The sequence below is a fragment of the Callorhinus ursinus genome, unplaced genomic scaffold (assembly GCF_003265705.2).
Source record: "Callorhinus ursinus isolate GAN/ISIS: 27379988/994484 unplaced genomic scaffold, GSC_fseal_2.0 scaffold5, whole genome shotgun sequence".
Classification (NCBI taxonomy): Eukaryota; Metazoa; Chordata; class Mammalia; order Carnivora; family Otariidae; genus Callorhinus; species Callorhinus ursinus.
The window spans coordinates 31,235,748-31,248,066 of record NW_027397067.1 but is presented as its reverse complement, the minus strand read 5'-3'; the positions used below and the strand labels follow the sequence as shown (position 1 = coordinate 31,248,066).

At 33.4% G+C, this 12,319-nt stretch overlaps 1 pseudogene; it reads left to right on the top strand.

Moving 5' to 3' along the window:
- LOC112823689 (non-histone chromosomal protein HMG-17-like) overlaps window positions 1–12,319 on the top strand; it is a 34,761-nt pseudogene that overhangs the window by 2,485 nt on the left and 19,957 nt on the right.

The window sequence follows — 12,319 nt, the reverse complement described above, 5'->3', positions numbered from 1 at the left end:
AAGACAAGTCTCCTCTGTTCATGTTCAGTCAACAATCCCTCTATTTGTTCTCATTTGTAAATTCTGTCAGCCCTTCTACATAGCATGGTCTCCAACTCTTTAACATTTTCCTCTCTTTCTCCATTCCATCCCCATGCTCATGCACACCTCCATATCCTTCCTTAGTAGAGAAAAGATATCTTCTTAAATTACAGCAAATACAGAATCCAAGTGGCAGAGAAATTCCAATGTCCTACCATTACCCAGAAATGAATTTATCTTCATATATCTCCCTACCTCATTCTTTTGGCTCTCACTGAAAGAAGTGCCAAGTTATCTGTTCAAAGTTTACCTTGAATTATAATAAAACTCTGAGCCCCTTCAGAGACCTTTTCTTCAGTACCTTACCTCTTTCTTTTCTTTTTTTACCTTCAAATTCTCTCTGCTGTGTTAAAACAAACAAATCCCAAATTTTTTGTATGTCTATTATCCTATCTTTCTCCTTCCCTTCACAATTGTTCCCCCCCCCAAATATTCTCCTTATATTGTATGACTTTATCTCCTCTTGATTCCTAGTTACCTTTTCACCTGGCTTATATCTCCACAACTCCACTGAATCTGCTTTCAGTGAGGTCCAGATTATTGTCCCTTGTGCCAGATGCAGCAGACACTTCTAAGTACTTAATTCTTTTGGCCTTCCTATACTGCTCTTTGCTAGATTTTCCTAAACATTCTGGCCACTTCTTTTCAGTCTTTGTTATTAGATCTTTTTCTGATTTCTGGGTGGTGCAGTTGGTTAAGCGTCTGATTCTTGGTTTTGGCTCAGGTCGTGATCTCAGGGTTCTTAGATTGAGCCCCTCATCAGGCTCCGTGCTCAGCACCAAGTATGTTTGAGATCCTCTCTTCCTCTCCCTCTACACCTCCTGCTTAGGCTCATCTCTCTCTCTCTCTTTCTCTCTCTCTCAAATAAATAAATATTTTCTAAAAACGAATTTAGGGGCCCTGGGTGGCTCGGTTGGTTAAGCGTCTGCCTTCGGCTCAGGTCATGATCCCAGGATCCTGGGATCGTGTCCCATGTCATGCTCCCTGCTCAGCAGGGAGCCTGCTTCTCCCTCTCCTCTGCTACTCCCCCTGCCCGTGCTTGCTCGTTCTCTCTCTGTCAGATAAATAAATAAAATCCTAAAAAAGAAAAAGAAAAATTTTAGTAATATAAATTTTTAAATTAAGGAGGGCACATGATGTGATGAACACCGGGTGTTATCCAAAACAGATAAATTATTGAACACTACCTCTGAAACTAATGATGTACTTTAAGTTGGTTAATTGAATTTAAATTTTAAAAAAGAAGATGTTAGGGCCGCCTGGGTGGCTCAGTTGGTTAAGTGACTGCCTTTTGCTCAGGTCATGATCCTGGAGTCCCTGGATCGAGTCCCACATCGGGCTCCCTGCTCGGCAGGGAGTCTGCTTCTCCCTCTGACCCTCCCCCCTCTCATGTGCTCTCTCTCTCTCTCTCTCATTCTCTCTGTCTCAAATTAAAAAAAAAGATGTTAGTTAAAAAAAATTCTCAGTAGTATAATATAAAAAGAGAACATGGTGGTTTTCTTTTGAATATCATTCAGCCTGTTGACTCAATGAAAATTCACCAAGCCAAATGAAGTGATTTGTTTTACCAAGAGCTTATACTCTTGGAAATAAAATCTCTATTCTTCAAATGTGTCCTGAGAGAAAGTTATGTAAAAATCTTAACAGCAACATAATCAGACTATTACTACACAATTGTACCATAAAGAATACCAGTCATGGATATAATCAATGAAAATTGCCAGACAATTGCAACATTAAAATGCATCAATCATAGATACAATCACACAAATGACTACAATCAGTAGTAAAACTTAAAGCAATTACAACTTTTTAAGGAATTATTATGTGGGAAAATTATTTAAATAGCAATACCATGTTTCTAACTTTTAAATAAATGCAAAAGAAAGTCTCTGATACATGAATTCATCACCAACAGAAGAGCACTTCTGTGATAACCTCCAATTTCTTTCAAATGTCCTGGCCACTTAAATATCAGTGTATCTGAATGTCAAATCTCAATTTCAAAGAAAAAACGGCTACTAAGATGTAAGAAATAATGTACACTGGTATTAGAAAATTGTAATAGTGTCCTATACAAAAATGATGTATAAATTCTAGAAGGAGATGGCATCAAAATTTTAAGTCATTTAAATTAGTTTTCTAAAAGTGGACTTTCTAACTGTTGCAAATAGCTATGAGAAATTAATAACACTCTATGAAAAGTAAAAATGTAACTTAAGAAAAAATTAAATGACCAGAAGCTTATAAAGGAAAAAAGCATGCAAATCACCCTATGTGAGTGCATTTTAGAGGTCTTAAATATTTTTCTTCTTAATTTATTTGTTTTTTGTATTTTTTTCTTCATTCCTATTGACTGAGATCAAACTTAAATATGTTGAATTTGAGCCTCCTTACTTAAAAAAAAAATAAAAATTCTGTTCTTTTGAAATTACCCAGGGCAAAGTTGCACGGGCATATTCTAGCCTGATATATCCCAGTGTGAGAGCCATATGCCTGTCTAAAACTCCCAGAAAGCTCTCCAATACTTTCAGCAGGCAGGCAGCCCATCCTGTGATGAGTTGATTCATGCCTCTGGCCTAGACAGGAGTGCTGTGGCTAAATACACTAATAATGCTTACATCTTCAAAACTAGAGGAAGTTAAGATATCAAGAGCAGTATCAGATTAGACTATAGACTCCACAGAACATGACTTCAGGATACAAGTTGGCCCCAACTTGTCAAAAACTATCTATTAAACACAAAGCCTGGAAAATAGCCAATTAGGAATTTATTTTAATTATCACATATATTATCTTTAAATGTAAATATGAAAAATTTAAATAAATATAAAGAATCCCAAATTCCTTACTGATGGAGTAATTTTCTGAAAAATACCTGAGTTCTTTACCCAAGAGGAAAGGAGAGTTGTATATGAACAGGCAGGGCAGAAAAGGCTGTAACAAATTTGTCATATGTTACAAGCTTAACCCACTGGGACAGAGGATCACCAGGAAGTAGAATTTATGGCCAGAAGGGCTCATGGAAGCTTGCCAAATACAGACACAGCTTAGGTCAAGATAATTCATGACATCAATCCTGCATCAAGCAATAAGCTAAAAATGTGTATTTTCTTCTCTTTCTCCTGTCTCCTGCTTTGAAAAAATCCCTATTCCCACAGCCCAAATCAAAGCTGTTACTCTTATTGGCTATTCAGCTACCTTAATGGCTAAATGGGCTTTCTTGATCTACCTTGAGAAAATACTATTATGTAAGTAAATAAGCATATAAGTAATATATAGCATATAAGCAAATATACAATTAGTTTCAAATAAATAAAATAAAACAGGAAATCCTTGTTTTAAATTCTACACTATCAGAAAGAAATTCCCTTAGCTATGATTTTTACTTCAAAAGGAAATTATTAAAACATAAACTGAGATATTTTGCTTTTGGAAAATTAAATATAAAGTCCTATACACTGAAAAATGAGACATTAAAAAAGACCTAACACTGGAACTTGAAAACGTAAATGCTTCAAAGGCCTTCAGATGAAAAACGTAATTTCACTCACTTTCCTCCTCTCCAAAATATCAGTGCTATCATTTATTTAATGCCACTAAACTAGCTTGTCAGTTTTTTCATGTTACTTTCCATTGGCAAACATAATAATGTGCCCAATCCTTTATGGAGCTTTGTTTACATGCCAGGCATTTTACCAAATGCTTTGCATATGTTATCTCATTTAATCCTTCCAGCAACCCCTTTGAGAATTCATCATTTTCCCTATTTTACAGATTAGGAAATTGAAGCTTGGAGAAGATGAGTAAAACTAATTGTCAGAAAAGGTAGAAAGTAAATCTAAATCTGTCTGACTCCAAAGCCTGAATATCTTAACCTATACAGCAAATGTCCTTCATGAATGACTAAGCTAGATCAGCTTAGCTCTCAAGAAAAAATAATTCAACTTTCGAAAGTACATTGCAATATAATTAAACACAGGAATTTCTAATAATCTGAAAGCTTTAGTAAACCCAAACTGGCAACATTTTACAAAATAATTAGCCAATTCTCTCCAAAAATGTCAAGGTTATAAAGCACAAAGATATTCTGAGGAAGAACTCCACATTAAATAAAACTAAAGAAATATGACAACTAAATATAAGGAGTTATCCTGATGGAGGGGGAAAAAATAGCTATTAAGAACATTGTTAGGACAATGGAAGAAATTTAAATATGGACTGTGGATTAGATAGTGGTATTGTGTCAATGTTAAGATTTGTGCTTTTTATAATTATACTGTAATGTATAGGAGTTTTTGTGCTACTGTTGCAACTCTGTGTTTGAAATTATTCCCAATTATATCAAAATTAAAAGTGGCTAATAAATAAAAGCAAACAAATAAAATAAGGCAAATAGGAAGAAAACAATCAAATGGTAGATAAAAGTTTATAATTTTTATATTCTGACAAATATATACACTAGGGTGAATAAGGAAGAAAATTAGAAAATATTGTACTACTTTATTATTTGAGGAAAGAATAGTATGGATTCCCTGTAGCATATCTCTAGGGGCATCATATTTGATTACTACTATTTTTTTTAAAATTGGAAAGAATGTCTTAGAGTCTTACGTAAGAAGATTTGGCTAATACTTTAAGAGTTTATTAACTTATGCTCAACTAATCTTCAATTACAATGTAAATCCCTTGAAAGAATATTGATAGTCACATAAATACTATATAAATTCATTGCCACTGTATTTTAAGTGTTCTCCCTTGATATTCTTAATCCCCATGTATTACAGATCAATGCTATGTTTTAACAAGAATGAAAAGAATACTGATTGCTACTGGTTTTGAATGATACCTAGCTTCAAGCAAAGGCTAAAGATGAGAAAAGGTGAGGAAGCTAAAACTAAAGACTATTTTCCAAAACTATAAAAAATATACAAATATAAATATGTAAAGATATACCTCAATCTGTTGCTAGTAAAGTACATCTAAGTGCGTTCAGTAGCATAATTTTTTTTTAATTTTGGGATGAATATGAAATTATTTTCAATTAAAAGAAAGTAAAATGAATCCCATGTTGGTAATGTACTTTAAACATTTCTATTTAGGAAACTCAGAAAACAATTAGACTATATAATTATATCTGAGTTAGTAGAGGGTCTGAGTTTATAAAAGTATACATACTAGACTACTTGCTCTAAAATTATCTTTTAAAACTGTTTTGACTAGATTTTGACTATCTTATGTCTTTAAAAAAGATACATGAAGTAAATATGTCAAAATGTCTGGTATATCTGGGTGCAGGGAATGGAATCTCTATTTTCATTAGGTTGGGTTTCTTTCAAAATTAATTTTTTTTTAATTTGAAGTAATAGTTTGTTAGAAGAGTATCACTGGAAAATGAGCTGGTATTAGAAGAAAAGCAAAAAGTGGTTTGTTTATTCCCAAATCTTTGTTTTAATTTTCTATAAATGCTGGTATTTGTAAAATCAGGAGTCTGAGGCTGTCAGGATCCTCAACCATCTATGTAATATTTTAACCTCTCTAGGGTTCTAAATCTATGAAATTATGATATCTTAGGATCATTTTAACTCTAAAATTGATTCTCACACATACCATAGAAACATTAGCACGAGAATATTGTTCTCATAGAACAATAGATTGAATAAGTCAGGATTATTGGGTTGCTATTAGCAGAAATCTGCCAAAACTAACTTAAGTCAAAATAAAATTGAGAGGGGCACCTGGGTGGCTCAGTCAATTAAGCATCAGCCTCTTGATTTAGGCTCAGGTCGTGAGCTCAGGGTCTTGAGATGGAGCCCTGCAACTGGCTCTATGCTGAGCGTGGAGCATGCTTGGGATTCTCTCTCTACCTCTTCCTCTCGCCCACCCCCTTCTCTTTCTCTCTCTCTTTCTCTCTCTCTCTTCATTGTCCTCTCTCTCTCATTTAGACTACACACTTTCATCTTTTCTTCTCTGTACATGTCTACTTCATTTTTATCTTTCTCAGCAGACTGCCTTTCTCTTTTTTTCCATCCACCTGACCAAATATGGTTCACACCACTTCATCCTAACACAAATCATTGGTTGAATAGCCAACTAGGGTTTTGGGATCTCAAGTCAGGAGGGAGAAAGCCTTGTCCGACTATCTATTACAATGCAGTTATGGTCTCTTGGGCCATGGCCCAGTCATCAAGGCTATGGAGGCACAATTTCTAAAGGCCAGCCTCCCCAAAAAAGGTCAAGAACTTGGGAGAAAATAATGCTCAATTCCCTTGTCTCTTCATATGTGACTCCCAATAAATAAGTTTACAATTAAATGATTTTTAATATTTTCTTGAACACTATGTTTTGTAAGGGGAAAATTTGGCATAAGCTTTGTAAGTTTGTAGACAGAAGGATCACCATTAACAGATGATTGATATCAACTGTCCACAGGTGTAAGCTTCCAAATTTGGGGAGTTGAGTTTTTAGAAATAAGTAAAGGACTAAGTTTTCTATGCTGTGAATTTCTTCTCAAAGACTTTCTGTAGTTATTCTAATCTAGAGAGAAAAATCATTAAGAACTCTACTGAATGTTCTAGGAATATTATCATTCAGTGGCACCTGGGTGGCTCACTGCCTTAGGCTCAAGTCATGATCCCAGCGTCCTGGAATTAAGCCCCTAGTCAGGCTCCCTGCTCAGTCATGAGTCTGCTTCTCCCTCTCTCTCTGACTCTCTCCCCCACTCGTGTTCTCTTGCACACACACTCTCTCTTTCTTTCAAAAAATAAGTAAAATCTTTTTTAAAAAACAACACTATCTTTCAGATACTTACCAAAGATTACTCTATTATTCTATAATTCTTATATTATTCTAAGATTTTTCAAGGTTATTATCCTTCAGATTCTTAGATTGTTCTATTTATTATTTTATCTGCAATTAAATGCACTTAAGTTTTAGTTTTAGTTTTAGAATTTATTGTGCTTATTAACCATGTCAGAAACAGTTGGTGAGTTAGTCAGCAATCATCTCATACCCTTTCTTCCTTTCAAAAGAACACAGAGTTTAAATACCTGATGCTTCAGGACAAGAAAATATTGATTTATCTAAAAATGAACATTGGTAAAATTACATATGATTTTATGAAATCTGGACAAAGACATGAAGGAAAAACAGTAGGTTTGAGGCAGGGAGGGAAAAGTAAAAGTTCTGGGAAAGTTTGCCTCACTCTTAAAAGGGGACCCAAGAAAAGGACATTCTTCGGCCTTGAGCATTTCTTACATAGAAACACTTTTCTCCAAGTGTGTTTAAGACTATAAAGGGCCAAAGCTGAAAACAAAATTCAATGTGAGAATGTGAAGTTTAAAATAACCTTTGCCTTTGAGGGGCGCCTGGGTGGTTCAGTCGGTTAAGCCTCTGCCTTTGGCTCAGGTCATAATCCCAGGATCCTAGAATGGAGCCCCGCATTGGGCTCCCTGCTTAGCGGGAGTCGGCTTCTCCCTCTGCCTCTGCCCCTCCCCCTGCTTATGCTCGCTCTGTCTCTCTCTCTCTCTCTCAAATAAATAAAAAATTTTAAAATAACCTATGCCTTTGAGAACAATAAGTCATGGGAGTAACCCAGCTTGGCCTTTTGTAATGAGAGACAGTAAATCCAACTATATTTAAGCCAGTGTAAGTTGTGTCATCTGTTATTTGAGCCTCATCATTCTGTCAATTTTACCCAAGTAGTATTTTTAGTAGTGTTCACTTGTTTCTTTTCTTCTACAATATTTTGTTTCATTAATTTTATGTCACCACTTCTAGGAGAGTAAAGTGAATAGGGAAAGGGGAGGCACATACTGGAGACTTCATTGTGAAGGGCAAGAATGTATAAGAAAAAGAAAATTTGTTTTTCTAAAGAAAGAAAAAAAAAGCTTGATAGAATCAAAGACAAATCGAAACCTCTTTCCTTGAAATTAGCACTATCTGTTAAAACTGTGCTTCAGTATATTAATAGAAAAGAGAATAGTTGAATTGAGTAATCTAATTAGTTATCTGAAAGTCTCATTGCCAATCCAGAGTAATTTTTTTAAAACATTGAATCATCAGAAAATTGTAGATTTACTTCCATACAGAACTAATAAAAAAGAAAACAAACAAGGAGAATCAAAACATCTCAAGTGATAAAAATTCTAAAAAAGACTCATAAGCAACTTAATTAATTGACTAATTAATTGAAGTAAAACTTCAACACAACACTCCAAAGTGAATTAAACAAACTTAAATAAACACTTGTATAAAAAAAACCCTTGAATTATAAATTCCAAAATTCAGAAGAGAAATGGATGTTTAGGTTAAGTCACTATGAAAATATTTTTTTCATATTAAGATAAATATTAACATGTCAGCATGTGAAATGAGAGTTGATCAAGCTCAGGCAGTAAATTAAAGAAAAAGACAAAATCATCTTGAAAAAATAAACTAAATGACATAGCCTCCAAAAGAGGAAACCTTAAACTTCGAAGTTAATAAGGAACATTCAGGAAAGGTGTGATAATAACTAAAAAAAGGATCAAAATAATGAAAGAAACGTGTTCAGAGAGAAATTGATCAAATAGAAAGAGATGCAAAAAAGATAAAAGATATACATAACTGGAGATGTTAAAGAATAAAATGAAGTAATTGAAAATGTTTTAAGCCATAATTCAAAAATTGAATTCATTACCATATACCTAAAAAAATCTGCCCTTTAATATTTAATTCCAATTCTTTCTTTAAAGATAAAGAAAATTATCCTCAGAAAATTGAGGCAAAAAAAGTGTCTGGTATCAGTGAAAGAAAATCTGATGGCATGAGCATCTTAGACCAGGACATCTAAACCAAGACAAAGGTAGGATGGTTTAGGTTTCATAACTCAAGGAAAAAAAGTGTGCACTAAGGACTTTAAATCCAGCAGAAGAGTTTTTCAAGTGTCAAGTCTATAGAAAACTGTATAATCATGTAAGAACTCCAGGAATATTCTATGAGCATTCTTACACATTCCTTTACCAGTTCAGTCCAGTCAAGAGATAATTGGAGCAAAATAAGTCAGTCAGAGGAAAATAAATACATATGATTTCACTCTTTGGGGAATTTAAGAAACAAAAATCAGCAAAGGGGAAAAAGAAAAAGAGAGAGGGAGGCAAACCAAGAAATAGACTCTTAGTTATAGAGAACAAACTGATATGTTACCAGAGGGGAGGGTGTTTGGTGGGGGATGGGTGAAATAGGTGATGGGGATTAAGGAGAGCACTTGTTGTGATGAGCACTGGGGGATGTGTGGAAGTGTTGAATCACCATATTGTACACCTGAAACTAATATTACACTGTGTTAACTAACTGGAATTTAAATAAAAACTTTAAAAAATAAAATTAGAGATTAAAAAAAGGACTGAATTAAAACACCATGTAAAAATGTAAATTGTTTTCTTTTAAGAAATCATTGCATAGGGAAAAATAAAAATGTAAGATCTTTGAAATAATGCATAAGATACTGTTAAGGATATTTATTTTTGATTATAATTATCATTCTCTGAATTTTTTTATTCTCATTCATTGTTTTGGGAAGAGACTGTGATGAGAAAAGATTGTAACAGGACCTACTTAAAAGGTAATGGAAAAAAATCCCCTATTATTATAAAGCAGTTTTATTCCTTGAAACATGTAACCCCCATTATACTATTGGAATAATAACATAATGAAAAACACAATGAAATAGTAGGCTCTTTTGCTGCAAAAAAAAAAGAGAGAGGGAGAGATAATTGGAGAAACTTTAGCAAAAGGGCTGATTTTGAGCACTAAATATATTTAATTGTGTCTCTAATTTAATCTCTAAGATTAAAACAAATCAGAACAATAAAGAACAAAGGCTAAGAACAAAGATAAAATAGCCATTGAAACAGAAGGATTTAATAATGTTATGAGAATACTTTGCACAACCCTATGCAAATAAATGCCCAAACTTTGAAGAAATAGATAACATCTCAGCAAAATATAATTTATCACACTTGATATAAATTATAAATTTCTATTATTATCAACTTGATAATAATAGAAAGTTTAAACAGATAATTTCCATAAAACCAGGCTGGGAGAAAAAAAGAGAGACAGAGAGAGAGGGAGACAGAGGAGAAAGAGAGGCAGAGACACAGAAAAATTGAGAGAGTTATTAAAGTACTGCTCTCAGAGAAAGGTACCAGGTCCAAATGATTCCACAGGAAATTCTATCAACACTTAAGTAACTAGATAATTCTAATGCTGCACAAATTATTACAGAGCATAGAAAATTAAGAAACATTTAAAAATATTTTTAGGAAGCAAAAATAACATTGATTCCTAAACTGAAAACATTAGCACAGACTAATTTTACTTACTAATATCAATCCAAAAAATTCTAAATGAATATTAGCAAATAAAATCTAATACTACATTAAGAAAATAATATATCATGACTAATTAAAGTTTAATAAATGCAAAGATTGAAATTAATTTGATACTATATTGATAGCTATGAAAAGAAAAAATATATAACTATCTCTATAGAGAAAAGCCTGTGATAAAATCCAACACCCATTCCTGATTAAAATTTACTCAATAATATAGAAATATACACAGATACATATACTATATATTCAGCCCTAAAGCCAGCATCTTTTTTTTTTAAGATTTTATTTATTTATTTGAGAGAGAGAGAGAATGAGAGATAGAGAGCTCGAGAGGGAAGAGGGTCAGAGGGAGAAGCAGATTCCATGCTGAGCAGGGAGCCCAATGCGGGACTTGATCCCGGGACTCCAGGATCATGACCTGAGCCGAAGGCAGTCGCTTAACCAACTGAGCCACCCAGGTGCCCTAAAGCCAGCATCTTAATGTGGAAGAAATAGAAGCACGCCCATCAAATTCAGGAACAAGACAAGAATAGTTTCTATCTCCGCTCTTACTTCAGAAAATATTGTAAGTATTGCCCATGAAATTAGTTTAGAAGAAAAAATTAAGACCCATAAGAATCAGAAAAGAAAAAGAGTAAAAAATAAACTCCAAATGGATCAGTGATCTAAATATAGAAGATAAATCCATACAATTACTAGAGAAAAAAAACACAAGTGTATTCCTTATAAGCTAGGTTAAAAAAAAAAGTCTAACTATAACTCAAAATTCCAATACAAGAAAAGGAAATATTGAAAAAAATTCTGCATGCTTGCTCCTCCACCCTCCCCCCAAAAAACATTGAAACCTATCATAGAAGGGAAAATATTTGCCATATATATCACAGCTAAAAGGTGATCACTCCAAATATTTAAAGAACATTTTAAATTACAGGGGAAAATAATAAAAATAAGAGCAAAAAATATAAATAGCTTACAAAAGGAGACACAAGAGACATACAAGTGACCTTTAAACATACAAAAATATTTAATCTTTCATGATTTTTTTAAAAATGCATGTTAATCTCATCTATACTAAGAGTCCGTATATTATTTAACAGATAGACAAAAACACAAAAGTTTGAAAACACTGTTTGAAGGTCGTGGGAGACAAGTACTTTCATGTATTGCTGGTATGAATACAAAATAGATACAGCTCTGTGGGAAAACTTTGGCAGTATCCAACAAAACTTCCTAGTGTTTACCCTTTTTTGTAAAGATCCCACTTTAGGAATTTACCCTTAAAAAACATTTACAAAAATACAATTTAAAAATATAACTGACAAATAGAGGATTGACTCTATAAATGACTGTTCACCACAAAATAAAGTATTATGCAACTTTAAACAAAAATATAAAGGAAGTTTCTATGAACTCATATGTAGTAATTTCCAGGATAGACTCTTTTCATGAAAAAAAAAATTAAGTTCAACAAAGTATCCATAATGTACTGCTTTTTTGGATAAGAAAGAAGAGTAGAAATATTTAATAAGTAATGCCTTAATTTTGAAAAATACAGGAAATGAAAAACTTAAAGCCAGTGAAATTGACTACCCATAAGGCTGGGTGACAACGGCATGGAAATGGATAGGAGTAAAATCTCTGGTTGCTTGGAGAAATGCTGATTCCAGGGCTAAGGCAGGGAAATTATAAGGTAAGGCTAGAAGGTCTCCTTGTTACAGAAAGTAAGGAATTCCTTTAAAAAATGATGGGAACATGTCAAAAAGATCCTGAAGCCAGCCTGAATGGGCTCCCACTAGCCAAATGTAGGACTGTTTGGGTATAAATATAAATAAGAATATAATTCATTGAAATAAGAAAGA